Source organism: Acyrthosiphon pisum, chromosome X (genome assembly GCF_005508785.2).
Source record: "Acyrthosiphon pisum isolate AL4f chromosome X, pea_aphid_22Mar2018_4r6ur, whole genome shotgun sequence".
Classification (NCBI taxonomy): domain Eukaryota; kingdom Metazoa; phylum Arthropoda; class Insecta; order Hemiptera; family Aphididae; genus Acyrthosiphon; species Acyrthosiphon pisum.
The window spans coordinates 110,391,175-110,398,726 of NC_042493.1; positions in this window are offsets into that span (position 1 = coordinate 110,391,175).

A 7,552-nucleotide genomic window follows, 5' to 3' on the forward strand; every position below is an offset into this window, starting at 1 on the left:
CAATTTCTCACGTAACGATTTTCATATTTTGTTGTAATTAAAAAACGAATGACTGTAGATACTTGAAAATTTCACTGAATGTTTATATTAGTATTTTCTATATACGATAAAATTTTGAAAATAATTTGACTCTTTTTGAGCTGTTTACGGATATTGTCAGTTTTCAATTTGTTTAGTTTTTTTTTCTATAAATATCAATAAAGTTTTATCTGTTGGGCTAAAAAGTGTAAAAATATATACAAGGCTCCTGATATATTATTACAATAGCAGTTGAAAAATATTAAAATTACATAGGCACAATTTTTTTTTATAAGCATTTTAAGTTCAAATGTTGACCAAATTTATCAAAAGCTCAACAATTTGCAAATTATTTTGTAGTTAAAAATTTATAAAATGTTCAACTTTTATATCTAAGGATTGAAAATTAAAACAAGATTCCACGTAAATATTTGATTCTGTTGCTAAAAATTCTAAGAAATACATAAGCACAGTTTATTTTTATAGTCATTTTAAGTTCAAATTTGGACGAAATTACATATTAAAAAACCTGGAGTAACTATTTTAGTTCTTTTGTTGTGATTGTATAATATTATTTGTGGGTACTTGAAACTTCTAAAGTATGCTATTATATATCTTTGATAGTACCACGATTTGTTGTTGATGTATAACGCGTTACCTAATGGATATTGTGATATGATTAATTTGAAAATTATTAATAATACTATAGGTAAGTATACCTATAATATGTATGTCTAATATCTAGACTGACATACCGCCTCCGCTCAGAATCGTTTTTCTTATACAGTGATATTTTATCATTGATTTCAAATTTAATACTATCCATTATACAGTTACCCACTTGTAACCTACCGTATAGCAGAGCGACATCCACTTACCCACCTTTTTTAATTTTAATTTTAATTTTTTGTGTCTGTCATCACCTTTTAGGACAGTAAAAGTGCTTCGATTTTCTCCAACAGTATATTTTCTGATAAAAAAATGAATCTAGTTGACTTTGAGTGGTCAAAAGTAAAATTGTTCCAGTATTTTTTAAAAGCTACGTGAAAAACAAAAGAAAAATAAAATTATGGAAAAACAGGAATTTTGAGAAAATTGATTTTGGTTTTTGGTGCAACTCTTAAACAAATGACCGTAGGTAAACATCATTTTTTTTAGTTTTTTTTTCTATAAATATCAATAAAATGTTATTTGTTGGTTAAAAAGCTGAAAAATTAATAGAAGGTTCCTACTATATTGTTTCAATGGCAGATAAAAAAATGAAAAATCCATAGTCACATTTTTTTTTTATAAGCATCTTAAGTTCAAATATTGACAAAATACCTAAAAATGACGAAAATTTGCAAATTATTTTGAGTTAGAAATTCATTTAAAATTTTCTTTTTAAATCTAAGATTTGAAAATTTAATACAACATTCCTCATAAGTTTGTTAACCTTTTTCAAAAAAAAAATTTCTACAAGCAAGTCAAATGAAATTTTTATGAGCATTTGAAATTCATATTATCACAACATTTAATATTCACTCGATTTCTCCTGCAACGATTTTCTTATTTTATTGTAATTAAAAACGAATGACTGTAGATTTTTAAAAATTTATCTGAATGTTAATATTTTCATTTTTTATACACCATAAAATGTTGAAAATATTCTGACTCTTTTTGAGCTGTTTACGGACATTCTCAGTTTTCAATTTTTTTTAGTTTTTTTTTCTATAAATATCAATACAATTTTGTTTGTTGGGTAAAAACGCGTGAGTGCAAGGCTCCTGATATATTGATACAATAACAGTTGAAAAATAATTAAAAATACATAGGCACAATTTTTTTTTATAAGCATTTGACGTTCAAATTTTGACAAAATGTATGAAATTTAAAATTGAATAATTATTTTTTAGTTAAAAATTTATAAAATGTTCAACTTTTATATCTAAAGATTGACAATTTAAACAAGATTCTACGTAAGTAGTTAATTCTGTTACAAAAAAATCATAAAAATACACAAGCACAGTTTATTTTGATACTCATTTTAAGTTCAAATTTGGATGAAATTACATATTAAAAAACCTAGAATAACTATTTTAGTTATTTTGTTGTGATTGTATAATATTATTCGTGGGTACTTGAAACTTCTAAAGTATACTATTTTATATCTATGATAGTACCACGGTTTGTTGTTGATGTATAACGCGTTATAAGTACCTAATGAATATTGTGATATGATTAATTTGGAATTTATTATAGGTAAATTTTTTTTTAATACCATAGATATAACTATATAATACATCTTATACCTAGATTCAGTCTCTGCTCAGAATCGTTTTTCTTATACAATGATATTCTATCATTGAATTCAAATTTAATACCATACATTATACAGTGACCCACTTGTAACCTACTATACAGCAGAGCGACATCCACTTACCCACCTTTTTTTATAGTTATTTTGTGTTCAAATGTTGACAAAATAACAAAGAATAGGTAACGATTTTAGTTATTTTGTTGTAATTTTATAATATTAATTCAATTTACTGGCTACCGTATTAACAATAAATAATAACAATATAAATATAATATAAAATATTAATATATCCACACTGACAAACCGTCTCCGCCCAGAATCTTTTTTCGTATTGAATTCAAATTTAATATACCACCCATTATACAGTGAAACCCACTTGTGACCTACTCCTACAGCAGAGTGACATCCACTTACCCACCTTTTTAACTTTTAAGCATTTGGTATACAGACATAATACGCATATAATAATTACGCTGCTCTGACCGTGATTACTTCACGAAATGGATCTAAATATATATTATACTTTAAACTATATTGTTAAGCTGAGGTATCATATTTTTCCGATTGTCATAACTCAAGTATTAAAATCACACTTTGGTAAATCAGGTACCTATGCTAATATACCTACTTCAGACGTAGGTATTGTCAATATTTACCTACCAATTAACTATTTTATGATACCAGCTACCTAAATAAATATCTTATATGGATGATATTATATCGAGGCGCCTATTAAAACCACAAGACAATAGAGAAAACAAATTATTGATAATAATCATTTTATACTAAATGCAATCGAAAGTCACTGAAAGTCAAGGCTGGGCATTAACGAGTTAAAAATTAAAATTAAGTTAATTAACTCGTTACTTGTTTTTTCAAATTAACTTTTAACTTAATAAGTTACTTTTTTTCAAGATTAACGTGTTAACTTAAAGTTAATTTTATTCCAAAAATATCTAAATTAAGTTAATTTTCGTCCGAAGAATAACGCAAATTTTTAATGTGTTTTTACTATGACGTATCATTTTAAATTTACCCAGTAATTTTCTTGGACGTAAAGAAAAACTATCTAATAAACCATATAATATGACTGGAATTTTTTTTTTGCAAATTAGCAAATTTTAACTTTACACTAAGTTAAGTTACTTTTTTTTCAAAGTTAACTTTTAACTTAACGAGTTAACGAAAAAAAATACGAGTAACTTTTAACTTAACTTAACTTAATTATTTTAAAATAACTTAACTTAACAAGTTAAAAAAAATCGTTAACTTGCCCAGCTTTGCTGAAAGTTATAAGTTATAATTATATCATTATCATCGTGAGGTGACAGCTATAATACAGACTCTGTCCAATGTCCATGTTTAAATGTTTAAGTCCCTATAGGTAATGTTATTGTATTACTATACTTACCACTGCGGATTGTCTCTATAGTCAAGGTCTCTATCTTTTTTTATCATCTCTCAGCTACGTGCCAGTGGCCCTCATTAATTTCCCCGGAGCACGTGATACAACGACGGGTTTAGAAGTACCTACCTACCTGTTGAAGCGGCAATACAACGATTAGGCAATGCAGGTAATTGATTGGTACCTACATTGAGATGATGATATTACCTAATTGTTAAGACTTCAGATATTATTCCTTCAATTTATCGTTGAACTCTTATATCTATAGACTTAGAGCTTAGAGTACCTATTTAGTTAATTTGTTCCATATGCGACCACATATAAATTATTACTTTTATTTCAGTTATTTTTATATTATTTTATCTGTTTTTGTTAGGTTTTACTACACTAATTTAATTTTTATCTGATATGTTTTATTTATATAATTTGTAAAAGGATATATATCCGTTGATAAACAACATAAATAAATAAATAAATAAATATGTGTTGTACATAGTACACACTTTCCTATACGATCATTGCGATAACGCAAACTTAGAGTGTTTTATTTTGAATTCATCACACCATTTAACTCGATAAAAACAGTCAGCAGAAAATAATACTCATAGTATTAATGTACCTATACTATTATTAAATAAGGATGTGAATAGTCAATACAAGACGTATGCAACATGTTTATTATTCATAAATGTTCATTAATTTCATAGGAGTTTTAAGTTCCAAACATATTATACCCCTGAACTAGAAATTACCATACCAAATAAAAGCTAAAATGTCTTTTTTCTCTGTAGTATTTGTGTTTCACGTGTAGGAGTTAGAGATCTATCAAGTAGGTACTATAATGCTCAGTGCTCACATTAAGAGATTTTATTTTATCAATACAATAATAAATAAATCCGTCAAGTATAGGTAATCCCTTAAATGTATACATTATAGGTGTCAAGTATACCTCGTCATTGTGTATTGAATGTGTTAAATTTGATTTCAATTAAAAATCATTGAATCATATATGATGAAGAACGATTCTGAGTGAAGAAAGTCTACATTTTTTGTAACCCAGGTTACTTTAAAATTATTTTAAAAACAATTAGAATTTTAACAAATAATATTCGTATTAGACTGATGCGTTAGCAGAGCGATGAATATATATTTATTTTACAATGATGTGTGTTTTTTTTTAATTTTGTGTCTAATGACTTTTTAGTTTTCTAGAAGAAAAATGCTTCGATCATAAATGTTAAGGGAAGTTTCTGTTGAAAAATTAGATGTAGTTTGTACTTTGGTGGGTCAAAAGAAAACATTTCTAAGTACTTTTAATAAACATGGGGGGGATACCAACATATGTTTAAAATTACCATTCAAATAACTGTTTGGTAATCATATTGTTTTTAATTTAAACTTAACAGAATTACAGTGATATACAGAATAACGAGGTGATGGGCTGGTACTGGGAATTTTTAACTTCGACTCCCCAAAGTAAAAACTAAATACAATTTATCACCAGTAACTACTCTTAAAGTTAAAAATCAAAGCATTTTTTTATACGATAATTATCAAGACTATTCTTTTTGAAGACACTATTCAGATACAAAAATAAATAAACACTAATTCACATAAACATAAAAACTTCCAATTAATAAATATCAGTCACACGTTCATGGTCACCACGGATAATATTATGTACAACATCGATTTCTCAAGTAGCGATTTTCTTATTTTGTATTTTTACTCTAAACCCAAAATTGAGCAATTTATACTCAGACTGCGTAAACACGTTTCGTCTATATCGTACGTGTGTCAGACGGAGACAACACATGCAGGTGTGACGTCCTATTAAATCATATATATATATTAATAAATATATGTATTAATCACATATTAATAATAATAATAATAATTATAATTATAGATCACCAACTACACCTAGTATAATACGATAGATCACCTTATACACCTAAAAAGAGGCATAGTAGATCACCTGCTACATGAATGTCAATAAAAATTTATTTATTGGGTAAAAATGAGTGAACATATAATACAATAGGCTTCTGATATATTGTTACAATAGCAGTTCAAAAACATTAAAATTACTAAGGCACAATTTTTTTTTTTTATAAGAATTTAAAGTTCGAATTTTGACAACATTTATCAAATTTAAAATTTAATAATTATTTTATAGCTAAAAATGTATAAAATGTTCAACTTTTATATCTAAGGATTGAAAACTTAATACAAGGTTCCACGTAAATAGTTTATATTATATAAATTACTTTATGCACAATAATATCATAAAATATATCATAGGCTGACTGATCGTCTTCACTCATAATGGTTTCTCTTATACAATGATATTATATCATTTATTTATTTATTTTAAACGGGCAAAGTTTAGTAACAGTTTTAAATCAAAAAAAAATAAATTATAAAATTATAAAAAATAATTATTTAATTCAAATTTAACACCATCCATTACAGTGACCCACTTGTAAGTTGTAACGTACTGTACAGAAAAGTGACATCCACTTGCCCCCTTTTTTTAATATAAATCCAATCAAAGTTAAATATTCATTTAGGTATTCTCTTCGGTCACGCGTACTGACACACACGGATTTTTCGACCATTGTAATTACATATTATCTTGTCAATATGTTTTATTTAATATTACAAATAAAAATCATAATAATATATTTATTGTGATTTCACTAATCAGTGTTTGTTATAATACCACACGTCCACACTTTAATTATATTTAGAGTAACCACTTTGGTTATAACTACCTACTATGCTCTCGATCACACTTAAACACATGGTATGTGATATGTCCCAACCAGGTATTATTATCTACCAGCATGGCAGTCGACAAGTCTAGTATATCACATGAAAATACGAATAAAAATTATTACGTCTGCAACGTTTGTCAACGCGAGGATTTGACACAACGTAAGAAGGTCCACTGGGTCGCCTGTGAAGTATTCATTTCAATCACTTTAGGTGTTGAAGTAATTTGGTTTTCTTATACCTACTAATTGTTACCAAAAACAATGTACATTGGTACTTACTTATATTATCATCTACCTACATAACTAATGATATTATTGTAGCTTATAATTTTACTAAAAACTAACGCACTTCGTATTAGTATTCCGATATACCGTAGACTGTTGTGAATGTAGGTTAGTATCTAGCTACAATAGCTTTTGAAAATATTTATTTCGTTGTGTATAGTTTTGTATTGTGTTATTCTTGTGCTTCTAATAATTCATTAAATACACGTTACATATACGTGTTGAGCACCTATACATTACATTTTTTTAGTAGATAATGGTATTGTCGTATTTTTTTTATTTTCTCATCCATAACTGTAGACATTGCACACGTGCTGTTATTTAAATACTAATCTATGCAGCTATGTAGACATATTGTAATACTATTGTTCAATAATATAGTTTATTCACCTTTTACGTAGGCACATATTATAATATATTATAATTTATATTTTTCAGATGAACTGATGTCTAGGGTTGAAAATAATTTCGATTTTATAATTATTCATAACAGAATATATTAACAATATATTATATAGAGGTTAGTTGTATTATGCATATTGTATTATATACCTAATTTATTGTGTTATGTACAATATAATATGTCTTCAGTGCTCAGCAAAAAGTATTCATATTCATTTGTGAATGGTCTTAGGTACCACCAGCATACACAGAGAATCGTAGATAAAGAAATATCGTATACATAAAAGGATGTAAAGACTCCCTCCAAGTAATATAGTTTGATTATTCAAATGAATAGATAAGTCAATATCTCTTCAACTCTTC